Source organism: Cervus canadensis, chromosome 9 (assembly GCF_019320065.1).
Source record: "Cervus canadensis isolate Bull #8, Minnesota chromosome 9, ASM1932006v1, whole genome shotgun sequence".
Lineage (NCBI taxonomy): Eukaryota > Metazoa > Chordata > Mammalia > Artiodactyla > Cervidae > Cervus > Cervus canadensis.
This window is the reverse complement of record NC_057394.1, coordinates 40,455,358-40,479,643: the sequence shown is the minus strand read 5'-3', so window position 1 is coordinate 40,479,643 and position 24,286 is coordinate 40,455,358. Positions and strand designations below refer to the sequence as shown.

The window sequence follows — 24,286 nt, the reverse complement described above, 5'->3', positions numbered from 1 at the left end:
GTAGAATTAGAAGAAGCAACTTGTCGGTCTTCAAATATCTAGAGGATCATCATGCTTATGAGAAATTAGTGTAGCTTTTTTCCAAACAGAAACAGGGAACAAATAGACTCTTCCTCAAGAAAACAAGAACACATAATTAATGTGGCCCAACATGAATATGCTGTTAAGAATATTCGATCACAAAATTTAACAACTATCTTTGAAAAAATATTGCACATGTGTGAACATGAGGGTTGAGGCTTAAATAAATTTTATTGATACAAAAACTATAGATCAAATTTTATGTAATTTTATGAGAACCCAAACGAAAAAGAAAGGGACTTCTCTGACTGGTTGAAATGACAGAAGCTGCATAAATTCAAAAGAGCAGATGATGCTGTGGTTGCTCAGTCGTCCAGTCATGTCCAGCTCTTTGCGACCCCATGGACTGCAGCAGGCCAGGCCTCTCTGTGCCTCATGATCTCCCGAAGTTTGCTGAAGTTCATGTCCTTTTCATCAGTGATGCCCATCCATCTCATCCTCTGATGCCCTCTTCTCCTTTTGCCCTCAATCTTTCCCAGCTTCAGGGACTTTTCCAATAAGTCAGCTGTTCGCATCAGATGACCAAAATACTGGAGTTTCAGCTTCAGCTTCAGTCATTCCAATGAGTATTCAGGGTTTAAATGCAAGCAAGTTCCAGAATCTTTCTTTTATGCTCCACTAGTTTTGTCTTGAAATGACCATGAATTATACGAGCAACCAAACAAGGTTTGGTGAAAGCAAGTACCACACTTGGAGTCAGAGACTCGCTTAATTTACTCATTTACTTTGGGCAAATCAACATTTCTGAATCTGTATCTACATATATAAAGTGGCAATTATACTATATGTATTATAGAATATCGAGTTAAATCTCTTTTATGCAATTAGTTCATGAACTATATGGCTCTGATATTCTGAAAGATTTTTCTCTGTAATTTTTCCAAAATAAGTCTCTCTTCAGTATTACTTACACAAATGTCTTAGTTACTAAAGAATTCATCTCTCTCCACTTCAGTTTACCTCTTCTTTTTCCTTTGAGTTCTACTAGAGGTTCATTGTCATGAGAAAATATGTAAAAGCCACATGAATGCTTATGAAAAATGAATGCTCTCTAGGATGTTCTCTAGATGCCGCTGCATCTCCAAAAGATAATTACCCGACAAACTTCAGTACACATATCAGAAGATTGGACCACACAATATCAAAGAGAAGAAAAGCAATAAATTCTTGCTACTTGGTGAATATGCAAAGTGCATTATACTATCATAATATATAAATCCTCCTGAATGTCTAAATCACCATGACATGGCACAGAAGGCTGGATGAATTTCTGATTTCTACCAACAAGTCTGTGTCATTCAAATGTGTCAGTCAAATTAAGGAATGATTCAGTGTGAATCTTCCTGGAGAACCGAACATCAAGCAAGTGCAAGATCACATAACCTCGCAGAGCAATGCAACTCTGTGCGCAAAAGACAACGTTACAAAAAGTGTGGTCTTTTAAAATTCACCAACCTGGGCACAGTAACATTGAAAACTACCATTAACTAAACAAAACAGGGTGCCCACTCCCAAGAAAACTGCCCGGCTTTGTAGTGTCTTGCAGGAAGAACAGGGCAGTTGCCATGTTCCTCCACCACATCCTAAAACATTAAAGTCATTCATATTTACAACTTGACAACTTTTATTTATACTTAACTAAGGCAGTATCTTAAAAAGTAATTACTATGTCATAAGCAACATTATTGACAAGGAACACTCTTCTAATATGTACGTTAATGCGTAAACTCATAAATAAATAGAGATAAAAGAGAATGTAGAGATTAAGCCTTTCCCTTTATGGACAAGAAAGTTGAAACTTAAAGGTGAAAAATACAAAAATCAACTAAGTTTGGGTTTTGATTGGTCACTGATGGAGTGACATCATTAACATGTGAGATAGATATATGTATACACATATATTTTTTAAATTAAGTCCTAAAAATGGGCATAATGATTTCAGTAAGATAAAATCCACTGCAAAAATTCCCGAGATACCAGACAACCTTACCACTAAGAACCTGTCTGGAATTCTCTTACTCCTCCATAGCACCTGTAACCCATTCCTTGCTATTCCCAGTTAAAAGAAATGGTAAAAGAAATCCCATGGCCTCTGCAAATTAGTTTTGTTATCTGATCAAGCCTTCAAGTGGCTGGTACCAACCTTTGTTGAATATTCATTTTACTTTATAGAAGTTTCTAGGTTTCTTCAAAAAAAGCAGTAAGACTGCTCTAATGTTCCCACTAACTACAACTAAAGCTATGTCCACTTACAGACAATTTACTTAAGTATATTTTAAGACATGCCATAAATACAGAGTAGCAAATATTTCCTCCCAAAAGATTCAGTTTTTGGAAGCACATATTTCTCTAGTAACAGATACTGCACTGAGAAGTTATACCTGCAACTGTAACCACTATTTTTGCACTTATCTATTTATATATTATATTCATACCCATGAATAGCTACTTGATACATAGTATCTGCTTTATTCAGTACTTAGCTTTCATAGGGAAACATTACATACAGTTCAAAATAGTTACAGTGATGAAGTTTAAGAACTAAATTGTGTGATATTAGTCAACACATTGTGTAGAATTAATAGACAAGAATGATTAAAATCAAGTTTCCCTTCAGAAAAAGTGCTTATGCTCAAGCTGGCCTGCAAGCAGGGGCACCCTAGGGGATTCTAGGATTCTCTTCAGTACATGTTTGGTTTAGATAAATTCAGGAGCCGTATTTATCTTCACAGTGTCTCTCCTGGGTCCACAGGAGGAAGCGAGGGAAATTTAAGTTCTAACTTCCAAACCTCATTTCTCTAGGGATTCTAATTGAATTACATCCTAATGGGCCCTTGTATGGCACTATAGCAGCTTTCTCAGAGCCAAGAAATCATGAGTGTTTCAAGTAAAAATTTCAAGACCACCCTGGCCAACTCTCACATTCCTGAAGTGTTAAAAAGGACTCACCCAGTTTATGCATGATCCTATCTGGTAAACAAACCAGCTATTCTGGGGAGAAGAGAAAAGCAGTAGGGAGAATTTTTAGGGACGATCTGATGACTCTTAACTATAAAAAGATTAAGTAAATTTAGGATACCTTTGCCACCCAAATTAAACTTCATTACCAACTGGTCATCTTTACACTTGCATTGGTTCAGATAAACAGGAGTGAACCATATTCAGTTGATGGAATCGCAAAAAGAAAAAAAAAAAGCCATAAAATAATTTTAAGGTAGAAAAATGCAATGCACCCAAGCAGAATAGCAATGTCATTGCTTAACTCGGGTGGTGGAAGACATCACCTAAGACAAAGAAAGTAGCACAAAGGACAACCCTGAGACCATATGCGAAAGCACAAAAGCTGATCAAGGTGAGGAGCAGCTAAAAGATTTTCAAGAGAAAATGGCACTTGAGAATCATTTACACATGAAGAAAGAGCAATTTAGCCTCTTAGTTTTTAAACAGGGAGATCTATTCAGGGGAAACCAGGAGGGGCAACATTTCTCCTGCTGCTTTCTCAGTCATCCCCAGAACACCCTGTACCACTGGGATCCACGTGGGAGCACCAATGGATAAAGATCAGTGGTTTCCTCTCCACGCACTGCCACAGCATCTCCCACTCTCAGATCTTTGTCTCTGCCTTGTGCAAACTGATTAGAAATATGCTTTTCATATTTTCAAAAATGAGTGCTTTTATAATAATTCACACACTTCAAAACTACCCAAGACATTTTCTTAACTAATGTGCAATTCATCATAGCATCATTCAATTTCACTAATTCATCTTTATTTTTACTTGAAATGTGAAAATGACACCAACTAGAATATCCACGTACTTCAAATGTTTTCTTTTTTTTTTCTGTTCACCAATATAAATTCTACACACCTACCTGTTGTGTCATATATTGAGATTTCAATTTGCTTAACAATGTACAATGACTAGTTTCTATTTATTGTATAATGTTAAGATCTTTCTTTAAGATTTTATTTCAGAGTCTGTTAAGAAAAAGTTGAACACATCAGATAAGAGCTGGGGGAATACATCGAACCACGAATGATGGAAAATTCTGCAAATGCTGGCATTTTGCACAGTACCATAGAGTAAGCTCCCAGTAAATATAAACTATTATTATTGTTGTTGTTATTTTCAGTTTTCCCCATGTGTCTCTCTCTGAGATGAGAGCATTCCAAGAACGTCTCTTAAACCCATAATTAAACCATTCTTTCGATTTAAAACCTGTCACACTGGGACTTCTCGGTGGTCTAGTATTTAAGAATCTGTGCTTCCAGTGCAGATGCACAGTTTCAGTTCCTGGTCAGGGAACAAAGATCCCACATGCCCTGCAACCTGCTAAAAAATTTAAAATAATAATAAAAAAAAACACACTGATAAAATATAAATATTGTTGAAAGGAGCAACATATGGAAAACTGTTAGACATTTTTACCGTTCTCTGAAACTAACTAGGAACTAAAAGTTTCACCAACATTGTCTCTCAGCCTCAAAACAACTAAAGACCACAGTCATTACAGTTCACTTTTCAAAAATAAGCACCATGAGGATGGGAAGTAAGAGGCAAAGAAGTGGGAAGCTGAGGATTTGGAGACCTCGTGGCTTTCCAAGTCGCATTCTCTCCACAGGAACGCACATTCAGGGCCCAGGGCTTGGCTTAATATTCTCTGCTGCCATCTTGAAATTCTTAACAATTTTTGAACTCGAGGCCCCATATTTTCACTTTGCATTGGGTCCTGCCTACAATATAGTTGGTATTACAGAAAAATAACAATGCCGAGCTATTTTTCTAAATCTGAATTTATCAGATTCATTTCTGATCAGAGGCAGTAAATTCACAGAGATCAAGGGGTAGACAAATGATGAAAGAAAGGAAACCACCAGTGGTGAATATAGCCAACTTGAAGACAAAACAAACACCTTTCCCTAACTCAAAGGTTTAAACAACAATGAATGGAAACAACTAATATGTGTTAGGCTCTCTTCTGGGCATGAATATCATGTAGAACTCATGAATTATGTCATGTTCCTTCTCATTCCTGCTTTCTTTTCCTTTGCCTGCAATACTCTTCTCATTCTTTTGTTCCCACTTTTGACTCAAGAGTCTATATTCAAACATCATCTCTTCTAGGAAGTTTTCCCTGATATATGAGGTTTCTTGAGATACCATATCTTTACATTCCAGTAGCATTATTTATTTTTGATTGTCTTCTTAATCCTGGGAGTGAGAAACTGTACCTTACATTGCTGCAATACCATATCAGATTTTTTGCTTTTTGTTTTTTTCTTATTAGTTAAGTGCATTCATTCATATGAAGGACTCCCCAGGTGGCACAGTGAAAAGAGTCTGCCTACCAATGCAGGAGACACAAGAGATGCTGGTTCGATACCTGGGTCAGGAAGATCCCCTGGAGTAGGAAATGACAACCCACTCCAGTATTCTGGCCTGGAAAACTTCATGGACAGAGTTGCATGGCAGTACAGTCCATGGGGTCGGAAAGAGTCAGAAACGACTGAGCACACACACACACATTTATATAAATGAATCAATAAATGAGAGAAAGAAATTGATTATCTAACAAAAAATATGGGAAAAGGTAACATTTTAAGGAAATGGACTACTTAATAGCAATTTAATGTACTACTTTATTTGGCCTGTGTCTTTTAAGTGGAGTACATTATAAAAATTATTGTTTAATTTTGCTTTAAATTGTTTATATAGAATTCAATAATTCAATGCTAACATGGGAGATAAAAGTGCTGTTATTTAATTGTTTTCACTATTATCTGCATTTTTTTCATATTTTAGTAACTAGCAAAATGTAAATTGACCTTAAAACCAAGAATAAAAGAAATATCATGAATAAATGTTGCTGATATTTCTATATTATTTACTTTTAACAATTCAATCATTACAATAATAAAACAGCAACATGAGGTTCACATAATTAGCTCTAGCAATAATCAGGGGAAGGAGTGGGAATTATCAATGAAACATACACATTGCTGTCCCAGTTAAATCTGAAGTTCTTGATAAAAAAGAAATTCTTGATGACTAACATTAATTGAAAAAAGACGGCTCAGAAAAAAAACTCTATGTGAAACATTAAACAAAGTTATCTGATGTTTATGTTTTTCTCCTTTAATAATTAATGGAATGTAAATAGTCAGGGGAGGCTACAGTTTTGCATTGTAACTAACCACCATTATAAATGGCAGTCAGATGTTTACATAATACCCAGAACCATTCTGTATGGAAGGAGGTTACAAATCTGCCCCTTTTCCCTGTTCAAAGTCAAAAATAATGGTGCCTGATCCCCGGAGCATTCACTGCAAGAACTGTTTGCATATTCAGTTATTGTTTCTGCTGCGTCAGTCATCTGGTGAAGTTCACTCTAATGTGGCCCTGATCAATTCTGCCAGCTGTGCTTAAGTGCTGTTTGCTATAATAACATCACACTGCATTCTTATTTGGCAACAACAGCTATGACAGCACCTAAATGCATTGAGAAGCCAAGATTTTTATCATGTACACAGATCAAATTGAAACTGTTTACAGAGGATGGTGATGTTCTATTTCTGTCCATTCTAGTGAATACCAATAGCACAATAATGACTTTGCCAAAAGCATTGCTATTCTGCCCTTTCTAATAAGGGAAGAGCTTGTTGATCTAAATCTTCCATAAGATATAAAAATTATTTAATGATTGTATCCCATAATCTTGACCAAATGGTAAGTATATGGCATGTTGATTCACTTGAAATATTCATCTCTAGTGTGTCCTAATATAAGGGGTAGTGTGTGTAAATTTTCTGAAAAAAAAAAAAAAAGTGCCTTCAAAAATATCTAGCAGCCAAAAGAATCGATGTGAAAGCAAGACAGCAAACACCAATATAATTTTAAAACAACAGATATTGTCTCTCACCTATTATAATAGTACACTTAAGCCAAAGATGTCCCTAAGATGAAAAATCGGTTATTTCTACACAAAACTTACACAGTCACTGTGGATCAACATTTGTTACTCTTTTCTTACTTTATATTTAAAGACTTTTGAAGTGGATTCTACAATTATGTAACATCAAATTTATAACGCTTATTGAGATTTCAAAAATCTCATTTTGTTTCTACAATTCCTTCAACATTTTCCTTAAAACAAATATGATATATTAATAAATAAAAATACTTGGTGGGGGAAAGCACAGGCAAGTCACTGAAATGCCATCTTCTCAGAGGTTTAACCTCTTTAAAGCAAAGTAGCAAATAAGTGGACATTTGAAAGCACAGCATAGAAAACATATGGATAATTCTGAATATAAATTCATGTCATAGCTCACAAATAGTCTAAAGGCTCCTGAGCTATTATGGTGCTTGCTATGAATGTGTATTAACAATAGCACACAATCATATGTTAAATACATAATATATTTGCATATTTAGTTCTATTCAACTGCCAGTTTTCAAGTATACTTTTTTCAAGGTACTATAGTCTTGGTTTCTAGTAGCCATAATTTTTACATTAGTGTCTATCAAAATAGTCACCTACTTTGACATTATTCAACCATTTAAATTACATTTAAACTCCTACAAACTATCTCTGTTTTTGCTCACTTACTTAGCTACAGCTGAAATTTCAGTTACTGAATTTCAGGAACTTATCTTTCTAAAGATGATCAACACTTTATATATATTATATTAACACTCCTTAGTAGATAATAACTATTTCCCAAACAAAATCTTTCATTCCCGCTTTTTTAAGAAAACCTGACATTCTATTAAAATCATCAGGTTGCCAGCAAGAAGAGAAAACAAAAATAATTCATTCAAACTGCTTCATCTAGTCATTGAAGATTGACAGTATCTTTTATATTTTTGAAAGCTCTTTTAACATTAACTGATATTTTAGTGTGGGAAGAAACGAAAAGCTTTCTGCATATAAAAGTTCATCTTTTACCTTCTCACCACCATCAGATAAAAGCATAGGGGGCTTGCAGCCACACTCAGATATACGGGTCCCAAAGGAAAATGCCTAGTACATCAGCCTAAGAACAGGCAGCAGATGTGTGCCGAGACTAGAAAAGAGTCATGTTATACCAGGACGACATGCCAGGGAACTGCGAAGCCTGACCTACTAATACCACTATGCATAAGGCAACAGAAAGGCCCTCTTGTTACAAAGGTGAAGCTAGCCCAGCTAGGAAAATAAGCAAGTCCCTGCCAATATTGCAGTGACTGTCCTGTGAACGGATTGTCACACCGAATGACAGAACTCTCTCAATTCCACTTTCCAATAACTCCCAGGCACTCGGGAGGTGACAGCATGATGGATACCACAACAGACAGCTCCAATATGGTACCATTTTACCAGATCAATATCTCACTGCAATATAAGAAAAAAGGAGCTGATATTAGTCTACACAGTGTATTACAGATGAGGTACATTTCTTCTTACTGCACTCATGCTGAACCAAAGCAATAATTCATAGATCCCTTAAAAGGTTCGTGCACCACCACATGCAAAAAAAAAAGTTAATCTTCATTTCAACATCTGTTGAAAGATGTAATAGCTTAAAGCAATGCGTACGTAATTTTTTAAAAATGCCTCGCTTTATCATTTTATCTAGATATTGAAATAACAAAGTATATTCAAAATCTGAAATGAGACAAACATTCAGAGAAGGCCGTATAGAGAAAACCATACTCGATATTTTACTACTGGGCTTCCTTACTCTCTCTGCAAGTGGAAGAGGGCTTTAGAAATTTTCACATTTGGAGTTGTGAAATATAATCAATTCTCAATTTTCTGTGATGGTTTATTCTTTTTCAGATTATTCCATAGTTCCTTTATAAAATCAAAGTCACTGTGATCAGGTACCCACACTTAGCAAGACCCATAGACTAACAAGTTGTTAAGAGTTCTTAGCTACTCTACAAGAAATATTAGTTGCTACCTGTACAAATCATACAAAAGTAATACAGTTAACTCCGATGTCATAGTTAAAATATGACTAAATATTTTATTGTTTCAAAATACTCTAATTTGTTGAGGCCACAGGTATAAGAAGTCAGAATAGGCTAAATAAGAAACTGATAATAAGTTAAATCAGAAACCATCTATTTCTGCTATCATGGACTCGTGAATACCGTCTACTTTAATGACTCAGTTCATTCTCTAGTGGAGTGCTTTTATTTTCTTCATTTTCTCTCTCTTTTTTTCATATCCTATTCAGCGAAATAAGTAATTACTTCCTGAAACAAAGTTCAAAACTGTTCTATTAATGCTTTACGGGGGAATTTCACAGCCAGCTCACCTGATTAGTGCTTCCTTTCTGATCATGCCCATTTCCCTTCTGGCACTACCCAGTGACCCTAACACGGAGGTCCTCTAATCATATCCCTTAAAATCTGAGACTATCTTCCCAGTGCCTGCCCAGCTACAAGTTTATTCCCACTTGCCCCCTTGGCTGCCACTCACTGAAGCATCTTGTACTGTGCTAGAAACGTCTTTGTAACACGTTAGAGTTAATACTCCACAAGGGGATGATTACTCCCAGAATTTTCTAGGCCTGCCAACCTGAACCATGAAGTAGGTCAGCACTAAGAGTTTTGTTTTACAGATAAGGAAAATGAGCTTTATAGAGGTTAAATGGCTTGGCCTGTTGACCCAACAGCTGTCAGAATTTAGTAACCATTCTCTGGGCCAGTGCTTTCCAGCCCAGATTTTGTAATACCCTAGGGTGTCTCACATGTCCTAAAGTATTTCATGAAATTCTCAAAAAATATTCAATTAGAGATAAATATAGGCCAAATTATATCTTTAAGACACAGACAGGGAAAATGTCACAAATATAGAGTACATTACAACTTTGCAAAATGTAGAAAACTCCACTCTCTGGCAGTCCACTGCATTGCAGGCAAATCTCATGAGCAAGATTAAAACAAAGAGTTGGAAGGATAAGACCATGTGTTAACAGTCATTAAAAGTCATTTTGTCCTTTGCTTACATCACACTTAATATAATTTTATTTTTATCCAGTAGAAGGACAAATGATCTCTTTGAAAATTAGCAAGAAAAATGATTAACTTTGTCTATGAGTTTTGTTTTATCATCTTCAGGGTAATTATACATACTGAGATGTTGCCTAGAAACACTCGACTTGGCTAATATTGAAAAAGCATGTTCAACAGAGTAACCACGAATATCTCACCAGTTCAGACAGCTTGTTTCTTTAAAGCAGACATCAATCAAGCAGGGCATAACAAGAAAGATCTGTTTATTTTATGGACATTTATTAACATACCACATGAATTGAGAAAACAGAGAGATATTTTAAACACTAAAGCTGTTACATAGTTAAGATGCTTAAACATGGACCCTCATCAGAATAGCAATGCTAATGAAAAGTTATTAAAATAGCCATTTTCTCAGGAACTGTGAAAAGTGTTACAACAGTGTGCCAGACCAAATGGATGTTAATTTTATTTCTCCGACCAAAGCTTGCAATTTGTCTTAGCTTTCTCCTTTTGCAGTAGGAAAAACTGAGGCCTGGAAGTGTGAATCACTTGCTCAAGGTCTCAGTGTTAGGAGATCTGGGAAGGTCTCTAACTTAAACCTAATTTGTCTCCTTCTACAAATGGTACAAGTGAGATGCAGAGATGCCCCAAAGCTACTAAGCAGTACTGCCTAGGCTATAACGCATGCATTCTAACTTCCAACTAGGTAGATGGAAGGAAATAACATAGCCTCTTTGTTACGTAGAAACATCCATTTCTACACATGGATCTTTAAAAACACGAGATACTGCATTTTACTAATTAATGTTTAAAAATATAAGATACTGCATTTTACTAATTAATGTTTAAAAATATGAGATACTGCATTTTACTAATTAATGTCTAAGAATAGAGATGGACTTGTGTATTCAATCTTCAAATTCAATTGAGTCTGTCCCTTGGCTACCCTGCTATTTTCACATAGATTTCAAATGCATTTATTTTAACCATAGCATTACAAACAAATATATGCATATGCCTACTGTTTAAATCATTATACTCTTGCAAAAGAATGAAATGACTATTCACTACATATCAATAATTTGTTAGTTGAGTCAGTGAAAGTGAAGTGAAGCGGCTCAGTCGTGTCCGACTCTTTGCAACCCCTTGCGACCCCATGGACTGTAGCCTACCAGGTTCCTCCTTCCATGGGATTTTCCAGGCAAGAATACTGGAGTGGGTTGCCATTTCCTTCTCCAGGAGATCTTCCTGACCCAGGGATTGAACCTGGGTCTCCCACATTGTAGGCAGACACTTTACCGTCTGAACCACCAGAGAAGTTGAGTCAATATTAAGCAACAAACACTAAAATGTGAAATGTTAAAGAAAAATGTTAAATTGGTTCAGTTCAAAAACATGGAAGCACCTGAACAAGATAGTGTACTTGGATCCCACTTACTAAGGATTCTATTTGTATTAATATTTTGCTCAGGGTTCAGAGAGTTGAACATCCAACTTCATCATTTGTAAGAATTTAAAAACAGGTTTGAACTTTCTCAGAATACTGAAAGGACTTAAATGATTTAGGGTAGATTTTCAAAACAGAAAAAAATATTTTACATTAAACGATAACATGTTGGGACTTCGCTGGTGGTGCAGTGGATAGGAGGTGGCCTGCCAAAGCAGGGGACAGGAGTTCAATCCCCAGTCCGGGAAGATTCCATGTGCCACTGAGCAACTAAGCCTGGGAGCTACAAGTACCGAGTCTATGCGTCACAACTACTGAGCCCAAGTGTTGCAAGTTCTGAAGCCCCAGTGCCTATAGCCTGTGCTCAACAACTAGAGAAGCCACCACAATAAGAATCCCATACACAACAAAGAGTAGATCCCTTGCCACAACTAGAGAACGCTTGCAGGAGACAAAGAAAATCCAGCACAACCAAAAGTAAATAAAAATAAAATAAAAAAATTTTAAGAGATACCATGTTGAATGGCAACTATGTCCTAGACCCTATGTTAGGAATCAAAGAAATAAAAATCAAGATAGAGAAAAAGGTCTCTCTTAACTGGATGTTCTCACAGTCTAATGAGGAAGACTGCTATGAAAAGAGATAATTATAACACAAAGCAATACTCTTTAGGGTAGAAATATAAATAAAGATCTTCAAAAGCACAGTATATTTAAGAGAAAGTTCTGAAATTCATGATTGATTTTCTAAAAGAAATAAACAACCGTAACTTTCTAAACACATTTTTAAAATTTTCCTTTAAACTAAGAAGGACCAAATACCTGATTATCATAGAAATGTCAAATTGGAGATATGCTTGCATGACTGCATTTCCCTTGTAAGAATAACATAATAAATTTGAAGGATCAGGAGAAATAATGGAGAATATAATATATTTGTAACCAAAAACTTATATACTGCCATTCTCTGATTACTTGTTAATAAAATTCAATGCATAAAACATGAGAAATAGGTATTAAAAGTTCCAGGAAAAATGTATCACACATTTGAAGATTTTTGAAAGGGCTCATTATTGACATAAAGCAAAAATAGTTTATTTAGCTTGAATAATTAATATTATGCCTCAGTAACTCATAATAAACACGCATTCAATTAAATGTTAAAATATCACTTAAATCAATACATAGTAATTCAAGACTTGGGATCAAAAGAAAAATTAAGAAAAACTATTTTAATGCCCCAAATGTCAAAAGCACTAAAGCAAGAACAATAAAAGGATATTATTTGATTTTAACAAACATTTTCTTTGGGGCTTTCATAAAATAACATGGATCAGTGGCCAAAGTCCTGGCTCTCTGGAGTCCTTACTGTCTAGCTTGAGCAAACTGTTCACTCTTTGATTTTTTCCTAATCACTGAAACGGGTGTTATAATTCCAACTTTACAGGTCTAGTGTAGAGAAATCAAAATTATTTTTACTAGTGCTTTGAAAGCAGCAAGTCAGTTGTCAATCATCACAAAAGGATTTTTCTATCTTCAGACTTTTCAGGGCTGAATCGATAAAACAAATTTAGGGAGATGCAATCTCAAATTCTAAGTTAAAGATTTAATGTACAAAATACAGAGCAAATAAGTATAAACTATTCTATGTTGCTAGTTCAAGTGATAGAGTTCCAAAAAATGCGGTGCCAACAAATAGACATGCATTTAGGTCATGAAGCCTTTCTATAGAAAGTGTTTAAACAATTACCCTGGGATTTGGGAATGCACCACTCAATCACATACAGTAGCCTTACTGGGAGTTTGGAATTAGCAGATGCAAACTATTTTATATAGGATGGATGAATAACAAGATCCTACTGCATAGCACAAGGAACTGCATTCAACATCCTGTGGTAAACCATAATGGAGAAGAATATGAAAAAGAATATATATATGGATAACTGAATCACTTTGCTGTACCACAGAAATTAACACAACACGGTAAATCAACTGTACTTCAATACAATTAAAAAATAAAAATAAAAATAAATACAGTACCTTCTTTTCCTGAGCATGATACATCTGAACAGGAATATGTACCTTAATTCTTAAAGGGGTTGTCGAAGTTAACAAATAAATGAAAACAAGTAAGCATAAATATCTACTACATTAAAAAAAGAAGTGAGTGGCATATCATTTCTAGAAGCAATTCCGTGCCCATGTTGAAGTTTAAATTAGTACACAGTTAATGCCTGCTTTGAAGAAAGTTATTATGTACCTTCCATTCTGCAAACCAACAAACTCCCCTCCCTCACATGTGTTGTTGCTAGCCTTTGTCTTTTTTTTTTCCTGTGGTCCTGTTTAAATTCTCACCTTGCTCTGCCCTTGTCATCAAGTCGTTCAAGCACAAAGCAGGGAGCATGGGGAGTGTTTACTCATTTCCCAAGTCCATTATCTTACACATTAATCACTGGTCTGGAACTTTTGGACAATGCTGAATCTGTTACCTTTTTTTTCCCCCCTTTCTGGCTGCTTTACTCATGAGCCTGACAGTTCACCAGTTTCAAGCTGTACTTACACTTGATGACCTTCTCATCTGATTAACTATTTTTGTCCCTTACAAAAATTACGAGATTTGGCATCTGTAGTCCAGAGAAACCATTAACAAATCTAAAGATGGAAGATGAACCTTATTTTTCAATGAGTGCTTTTTCTTGGTGGAAAGGAGGTCTAAAGGAGCTAAATATTTTCAACATTGGTTTGTGAAAAGAGTGTCTTTGTTGAAATTGAGTTGATCCCTCCCATCTTCCTGCCTCTATTAAGTGTCATTTTCAAAATAAAACATTAGTGAGAAATTCTGGTTAACTTTGGGAAACAGATATTTTTAAATTTTAAAACAAACTTTTCCTCTCTAAAATCTCCCTGATTCTTACATAATATGAAGGACTATTCTGGGAATCCAAAGTTAAGCTTCAATAATGATTACTAAACCAAGAGAAATAGATGTAAAAAAGCAAGACAGCTGGAGGCTCTTGAACTATAGTTGTCAAAAGATTTGTTTGTGAAACATGCATTTTATTGCCTTGTATGCATGTTATAATGAGGCATAGACAACTGCAACATTACACTTAATGATTGCATTTCTTGTTTCAGCCTTTTTCCTTGTCCTCTTGCAATTAACGTTTTCCCAGATCACCCAAGGCTACTTTGTCAGGAAAAAAAAAAATCTGAAATTCACATAAATGAGCAATGTCAATAGTTTAGAAAGAGTTTACTTAGAGAACAAAGGGTCCTTATGAGGCACTAGTGAGAAGAAATGGGGAAAAAATGAGTCCTCACAATGTAAGCCTTTTCTTAAAGAGACTTGTTATCAAGCAGTTCGGGATAGTCCCTCAAATCTGCATTAAAATGCATTTCATTCCATTGACTCATTTGCATTAATTTCTCCCATTATATCTGAAAATGGCTGAATGTCTACCCAACACAATGCCACAGCCTATCACAGGCTACCACGGCGGCCCCAGGTGCCAATTTACTCCTCTTAGTTCTTTTCATTCTGTTTGCTGATTCTGACAACTGGAGTTCTCCTCTCAGGCCAAGGGACTTTTCAATTGGATTTGCTCGTGGTGACAAAATTGTTGCTTTGCAGAGAGGAGGGGGTTCTTTGATTGAGCGTCTATCATGCTGCCATGGGAAAGCGAGAGGCGAATGATTCTCAGTGGCTTCTGATTTCCAGTATTTGTTCAGCATTAGGGCCACTTATCTCCAGAAGAAAAAGCAACATGTAGAAAGAAAGTGACAGGCAGAAACACACTCACTTGCTGCTTCATTCTCACTGTGCTCTGTATTCAAACAAGGGGGACCGATTACACTGAAAGCTCCAGATCAGCCTCACTCAATTATCACAGTTAATCCTTATAGCTCTATAAAGTAAATATTTCATTACAATTTCAAATAAACAGTCACCCAATCTAATGAAGCAAGAACTCAAAGTGGCAATGTCATAGAACTCGTTACCATCATCAAAGGAAAGGACAGAGCCTTGTCTACTAATAATGAAAAAATGGATACTGGCATATTTATGAACTCAAAGATGTGATGTAGTTTTGTGAAGGTTTTTCCATCCTTAGTGCCAATGACCAATCTGTCTTTCCAAATATGATTCAATTATCAGAATTCTGTCCTTTTTTCCCCCTTATTTCTCTCACTCTTCACGCCAGTCTCATCACATTGTCGATCATTAATACACAACTCACTAGGCACATTCAACTATAACTTTTTTCATAAATATCAGAACCCTGACATGGCACTTTAAATTCAGGAAACTTACAGAATATAACATGATCATGTTGATAATATTTTGTCTCTACATCCATGTTACCTTAAATCCTTCAGATCGTATGTCCTTTTTACCCTGTATCTTCCATTCTTATACTCTGGGGCAAGAACATCTAAAAATAACTCTCATTTCACCAAATCTTAATAATTCTGAAAAAAAGCTTGAATTGAATAAAGATAAGTAGATTAAGTCCTTAATCAAATGTTGAATTACCTCTACGCTACACTAACTCTCACTTTAATCCTAATCTTTACTCCCTTGGGGAACTGGTTTTCTTAAATTATTATTTTATCCTTCTTATTAAATATTCTGATAATATTCATTATATTTTCACACTTTTAAAATTCATGCTATAGGACAGAAAATAGTACAACTTGTATAAGAGAACAATTTTGCCTGTGCTTGTTACAGCTGACTCAAAGTGGTCCCGTGTTATGCAATAGGTACAAATCTTCTCTAGTTGATAGTGTCTACAAATCCCTCTCTTTTCCTCTCAGTTTAACAACTTTAAGTTGAACTACCCTATAATTACTGTCTCTTAAGAATTTACATGAATTGTCTTGGCTTAGTAGGAAATACATGACTTTTTTTTCCTATCCTCTGAATTTCTTAAATAGGTGTCCTCCTTTAAAAAATATTACTGGAAACTAATGCTTCACCAACACAAAATGCATACAAATCACCTGGAGAGGATTATTAAAATATAGATTCTGATTCAGTAGGTAGGGAGTGGGGCCTGGGATTCTGCATTCTTAATAGAATCACAGGTAATGCTGATGCTGCTGGTTCCAGAGCCATATTCTGAGAAACTAGGACCTAACCTACAGCATGGCATGTACAATTTTTATAATAAAATGAATAAAATTTTATAATAAAATCAAGATCTTTACAATATCATCAAGAAAAAGCCACAATGACACCCCACTCCAGTACTCTTGCCTGTAAAATCCCATGGATGGAAGAGCCTGGTGGGCTGCAGTCCATGGGGTCGCTAAGAGTCGGACACGACTGAGCAACTTCCCTTTCACTTTTCCCTTTCATGCATTGGAGAAGAAATGGCAACCCACTCCAGTGTTCTTGCCTGGAGAATCCCAGGGACGGGAGCTCGGTGGGCTGCCGTCTATGGGGTCGCACAGAGTCGGACACGACTGAAGCGACTTAGCAGCAGCAGCAACACTGTTGACATTGTTTTGTAAAACTTCATTAATAAAAATATCTAAGGCATGTGTTGGCTTAGTCACTCAGTTGTATCCAATACTTTGTGACCCCATGAACTATAGCCCACCAGGCTCCTCTGTCCATGGGCATTCTCCAGGAAAGAATACTGGAGGGGGTTGCCAGGCTCACCTCCAGGGGATCTTTCCAAACAAGGGATCGAACTCGGGTCTCCCGCATTGCAGATGTATTGTTTACTGTGTGAGCCACCAGGCAAGCCTTAATTTAAAGCATAGATGGTTTAATATTTATGGTATATATTAGTAAATTTTCTAAAATATAATTTTATATGAAGGTGCTGCTACTGCTACTGATAATAATACTGATAATTAACTGCCAGTAATGTGCACTTAATCCTTAACTTGTTTTATCCTCACCAGAACCTTAAAGATCATCAGTACAATGTTCAGTTCAGTTCAGTCACTCGGTCGTGTCCGACCCTTTGCAATCCCATGAACCGCAGCACGCCAGGCCTCCCTGTCCATCACCAACTCCCAGAGTTTACAAACTCCTGTCCATTGAGTTGGTGATGTGATCTAAACATCTCATCCTCTGTCGTCCCCTTCTCCCCCTGCCTTCAATCTTTCCCAGCAACAGGGTCTTTCAAATGAGTCAGCTCTTCGCATGAGGTGGCCAAAGTACTGGAGTTTCAGCTTCAACATCAGTCCTTCCAATGAACACCCAGGACTGAACTCCTTTAGGATGGACTGGTTGGATCTCCTTGCAGTCCAAGGGACTCCCAAGAGTCTTCTCCAACACCACAGTTCAAAAGCATCAATTCTTCGGCACTCAGCTTTCTTCACAGTCCAACTCTCACATCCATAAATGACCACTGGAAAAACAATAGCCTTGACCAGATGGACCTTTGCTGGCAAAGTAATGTCTCTGCTTTTTAATATGCTGTCTAGCTTGGACTTAACTTTCCTTCCAAGGAGTAAGCATCTTTTAATTTCATGGCTGCAATCACCATCTGCAGTGATTTTGGAGCCCAGATAAATTAAGTCAGCCACTGTTTCCACAGTTTCCCCACCTATTTGCCATGAAGTGATGGGACCGGATGCCATGATCTTAATTTTCTGAATCTTGAGCTTTAAGCCAACTTTTTCACTCTCCTCTTTCACTTTCATCAAGAGGCTCTTTAGTTCTTCTTCACTTTCCACAATAAGGGTGGTGTCATCTGCATATCAGAGGTTATTTATATTTCTCCTGGCAATCTTGATTCCAGCTTGTCCTTCATCCAGCCCAGCGTTTCTCATGATGTACTCTGCATATAAGTTAAATAAGAAGGGTGAAAATATACAGCCTTGATGTATTCCTTTCCCGATTTGGAACCAGTCTGTTGTTCCATGTCCAGTTCTAACTTTTGCTGCTTGACCTGCATACAGATATCTCAGCAGGCAGGTCAGGTGGTCTGGTATTCCCATCTTTTTAAGAATTTTCAAGAGTTTGTTGTGATCCGCACAGTCAAAGGCTTTGACATAGTCAATAAAGCAGAGGTAAATATTTTTCTGGAATTTTCTTGCTTTTTTGATGATCCTTGGATTTTGGCAATTTGATCTCTAGTTCCCCTGCCTTTTCTAAATCCAGCTTGAACATCTGGAAGATGCTCAGCATCGCCATTTATCAGGGAAATACAAATCAAAACCACAAGAGACATCACCTCACACCCCTCAGAATGACTATTATTGAAATGTCAAGAATTAACAAATATTGGAGAAGACATGAACAAAAGAGAAACTTTGTGCATACTGTTGGGAATGTCAAATGGTACAGCCACTATAGAAAACAGCATGGAGATTCCTCAAAAAATTAAGGATAGAATACCATTTGACCCAGTTCTTCCATTTTTGAGTGTTTATGTGAAAAATATGAAAACACTAATTTGAAAAAGATTTATATCCCTTTTATGTTCACTAGAGCAATATTTAAAATAGCCAAGATATGGAAATAATCTAAGTGCCCATCAACAGAAGAATGAATAAAATAGATGTGACATGTATTTACAATGGAATACTACTTGGCCATAAAGAATAATGAAATCTTGCCACTTACAACAACATGGATGGACCTTCAGGACATTATCCCATGTAAGATAAGTCAGACAGAGAAAGACAAATACCACACAATTTCACTCATATTTTGAATCTAAAATAAACAGAAGCAAATTTCAAGATCAATAAACTCATACATACATAGAACAGATTAGTGGTTACCAGAGGGGAAGGGGGTTGGGGGTAGGTGAATCAGGTGAAGGGTTCAGCTGTGTGGTGATGGATGGTAACTAGGCTTATGGTGGTGACCACTCTGCAATACATATATGTCATGAACTATAACATTACACACATTAATAAATATATAATAAGTGTATAAAGTGTATTGTACATTATATTGTATATTACAAATTATTGTATATAGTATTATAAATGTAAAACAAATGTATAATTAAAAAATGATGTGAGGTGGCTCCGTGGCGCAATGGATAGCGCATTGGACTTCTAAAAAATGATGTGATAGAAAATGACTTAGGAATGTACATCTTAGGAAAACATATGTTTTCAAATTAAAATTTAAAATTTGTTATTATTGGGCCATATCAAAAATATAATTTTTCTTAATCATTGCAATTTGTATAAAACTGCAAATAAGCACAGACGGCTTATCTCTGGTATATAAAACTATTCACAGCACAGCTAAGGGAAGATGCATTTAAAGACTGCCTACTTTTGTGATCATCTCCCACATATGTTGCTTTTATTTAACCCTCTCTGAGCCTAGTGTTAAAATCATCATCACAAACATTAAGCCTTATATAGCACCTTATCTAATTGATTTTTTGTTTGATACATATACTTTAATCATCAGGACTGCTTTATTAAATATGTTAGTGTGTACATTTTCCAAATTATAAAACTGAGGCACAGAACATTTAACTAATAAATCAGGACTTAAATGGTTGGTAAATGTCAAAGTTTAGTTTGTAATCCAAGCAATTGGCTTCCAGAGTCTGTGCTCTCTACAGTTGACCCTGCAGCCTACCATTCTGGTTTATAAAATATGACAGTTATAGGCTATTTCCAAGATATGTTTTTGTTCATAAATACTAAGACCTTATGATACTGATTCAAAATATAAAATCTGAGAGCTCAAGCTTTGTTTCAGCGTGTTTTTGTTTGTTTGATTGGTTGTAATATTTAAATGCTTAATATTATGCTGACCTTTAATCAAAGTTGTTGTTATTCTTTAGTTGCTAAGTCATGTCAGACTCTCTTGCAACCCCATGGACTGTAGCCTGCCAGGCTCCTCTGTGCATGGAATTTCCCAGGTTAGAATACTGGAGTGGGTTGCCATTTCCTTCTCCAGGTGATCTTCCTATCCAGGGATCAAACCCTAAATTGTCTCCTCAATCCACAGGCAGACTCTACCCATGAGCCATCAAAGGAGCCCCTAATCAAAGTTAATCTCAATCTTAATCAGAGATTCTACTTTTCTTCCTCTATGTGTCTTTTGCACTGAAGATTACATTTAGAAATAATAAATGTTATAACTGGCCAGCAAAATAAAAGTGATGAATATCATTTATAAAGGCTCATGCTCAACAGAAAATTCTAGTCAAAAAGTTACATACTTTTTAATTTAATGCAACTATTGAATGTGATATACAAATTAACCTTTTTATAACATTCAGGAGCAAAAATGTCCTTCTTTGCCTTATTACAATGTTTTTTATTCACTCATCCATTCATTTAGTAAAATTTAAACACCCAGATATGAAGATGAATAGCTGTAGAGCAGAGTTGCCCCTTGGTTTCTGCTGGGGATTTGCTTTAGGGCCCTGTAAACGCCAAAATCCACAAATGCTCAGCCCCTTACATAAAATGGCCTCACACAGTTGGTTCTCCTGTTGTGCTGGTTCCATGTCCATGGGTTCTGCCTCCAGATGCTGAGGGTGGACTGTACCAACATTCAGGACTTTAAAATAATGCAGGACTGAAGTAAAAATATCATTATCGCTATATACTATAAATAATTATATCAATAATTAGCTGTCTTTATGTGTATTTGAGAGTCCCCTGGGCTGCAAGGAGATCCAACCAGTCCATCCTAAAGGAGATCAGTCCTGGGTGTTCATTGGAAGGACTGATGCTAAAGCTGAAACTCCAATACTTTGGCCACCTCATGCAAAGAGCTGACTCATTGGAAAAGACCCTGATGCTGGGAGGGATTGGGGGCAGGAGGAGAAGGGGATGACAGAGGATGAGATGGCTGGATGGCATCACCGACTGGATGGACATGAGTTTGGGTGGACTCCGGGAGTTGGTGATGGACAGGGAGGCCTGGCATGCTGCAATTCATGGGTTGCAAAGAGTCGGACACTACTGAGCGACTGAACTGAACTGAACTGATGTGTATTTAATTTTTAATTAATCTTATCTCACCAAATAATCAATGTGTTTATCATGCTATATTAATTATAAAGACCAAAAACTATCACCTGCTCATTCATCCTACTTATTTAACCAGAATACACTTAATGGTATAAAACTGTAAACATACCTTAAAGAAAAGTAAACTATTAACAAGCCCACAAAATTTTTAAACTATAAATAAAGTGAAGACAGTGATGAAATCTGAAAATGCTGTTTTCTTTAGGATATAGTTCACCAGGTTATCATTTTTATCCATTTCATTTCATTTATCTAATAATCTCCTGATCTAATGCTGTGCATGTAGTAGGTGCTCAATAAACAGATACTATTTAATATATAAAAGCTCCCTTCATTTTAGGATTTGAAGACATGTCAGTGAAGTAAATAACTATTCCGTCTCTGCTAGGCGAATTCTCAGTAGACTAATTTCTTAGGCATCTTGACAAGCATTTACATCATTAAATATATTAGGTTTTTTAAAACTACTTTTGTGATAACACTATAATTGATTGGCTTTCTCCAACTTTTGGGCTTCCCAAGTGGCACTGCTGCTGCTGCTAAGTCGCTTTAGTCACGTCTGACTCTGTGGACCCCACAGACAGCAGCCCACCAGCCTCCTCTGTCCCTAGGACTCTCCAGGCAAGAACACTGGAGCGGGGTGCCATTTCCTTCTCCGATGTACACATGAATGCTAAGTCACTTCAGTCGTGTCTGACTCTGTGTGACCCCACGGACAGCAGCCCACCAGGCTCCTCTGTCCACGGGATCCTCCAGGCAAGAATACTGGAGTGGGATGCCATTTCCTTCTCCAACAGGCGTCACTAGTGGTGAAAAAAATCTGCCTACCAATGAAGGAGACATAAGAGATGTTTGATCCCTGGGTCAGGAAGACCCTCACCCCACTCCAGTAATCTTACCTGAAAAATTCCATAGGCAGAAGAGCCTCGTATACACTCCATGGGATCTTAGAGGGTCAGACATGACTGAGTGACTAAGCGCTATATCTTTTAACATGCCTCCTTTTTTCACTGAATCCTGTCCTCTTTTTCCTTAAAAATAAATACTATGCTGTTTCACTCTCAAGTCTTCCTCTCTCTCTAAAGCATACCTAAGAGTTTCCATTCATTACAAATTTCAATTTCCAAGTGAGGTAATCAGTGGTTCCCATTGATATCAACACATTCTACTAACTCTACATGCCACCAGTCTCTGTTCCATAGTTACCACAAATATAACATCTCCATAAATTCATCATCTTTTCCCAATTCTATTCCTCATTTTGTATTTTCTTCCTCTTAAACTATCCATCAAGTCATACAAACAAGTCATCTATAAGATATTAACTTTATTTCACTTGTTCCTTCCATCCTCCCCTACCAACAAGCATCTATCTGTGATCAAATTCCATTAGTTCTACCCTTTAGGGGAGTCTCATCCACTTTCATTCCTGTGGTCACTGCCTCAGTAAAGACTGTATTTATTTTCTATCAATACATGTGTGCTATGCCAAGTCACTTCAGTCATGTCTGACTCTGTGACCCCTGGACCATAGCCCACCAGGCTCCTCTCTGTCCTTGGGATCCTCCAGGTAAGAATACTGGAGTGGGTTGCCATTTCCTTTCTTTAGGGGATCTTCCTGAAACGGTTTGTTAAAAAAGTCTCCTAACTACCCTTCTTTTCTCCATTTTTACTAAACTTTTCAATGTGCCCCTACTTGGCTGCTAGGGTTTTACATATACATGCAAATTTGGTTGTGTAATGTACTGTCTTGGAAATTTTCCTCATCAGTAATATTTCTTCATACTTTGAAGATACAATCTGAATGCAGTAGAGTAAATGAGAGGTTTTATTATTTGTCCTCTATCACTCCAACCCATCTTTAAGTAGTAATAATAATCATCATCATTTTACACGCCTGGCACTGCTGAAATGCTTTCATATGCTCTCTTATTTACTCTTCCTATTATCCTTAGGAAGTGGTTTTTAAGACCCCCTGCTTTGGGCTTTCCTAGTGGCTCAGTGTTTAAAAAAAAACAAAAAAAAAAAAAACCCACCTGCCAATGCAGTAGACATGGGTTCGATTCCTGATTCGGGAAGGTCCCACATGCCATGGAGCAACTAAGCTTATGCGCCACAACTATTGAGCCTGTGCTCTAGGGCCCAGGAGCCACAACTACTGAACCCACATGCCTCAACTACTTCAGTCCCTGCACCCTAGAGCTCATACTCCACAATAAGAGAAGCCAGCACAACGAGAAGCTCATGGACCTACAGAGAAGAGTAGTAGCCCTAGCTGGGTACAACTAGAGAAAAGTCCATGCAGCAAAAATTAAAAAAAAAAAAAAAAATGACTAGAGAGTGATAGACCCAGGACCTAAAACAGATTCTCACTAACTCTCAAGTCCATGCTTCCATGCTCATAATCACTATTCTACTCTTTCCCCCAAATTCCCTTCCTACCTGTCCCCACCCTCTCACTTCTCTACCCTTTACCTTTCTTCTCTCAACTCTAGCAAACCTTGAAGCACATTAAGACCTGCAATCACCTGTGAAGGCTTTAAAAACTCCAGTGTCCTGGCTTCACTAACCCCTGCGATTCCTACTCAGTTGGTGTGAGGTGGAGTCTAGGACACCATATTTTTAAAAGCAGCCTAGGATTTTCTAAGGTGCAGCCAGGTTTGAGACCTACCACCTAGCAAAACTAAACTATAGATAGTTGTGCCAAACATTATGTAACCTCCATTATCCCTGATCCCAGCGATTGTAATTTTTTTCTCCCTATGTAA

The 24,286-nt window shown here is 36.8% G+C and overlaps 1 protein-coding gene across 2 annotated transcripts in view; it reads right to left on the bottom strand.

Moving 5' to 3' along the window:
- Positions 1-24,286, bottom strand: part of DACH1 (dachshund family transcription factor 1) — a 449,007-nt gene that overhangs the window by 323,512 nt on the left and 101,209 nt on the right. The window lies entirely within an intron of this gene.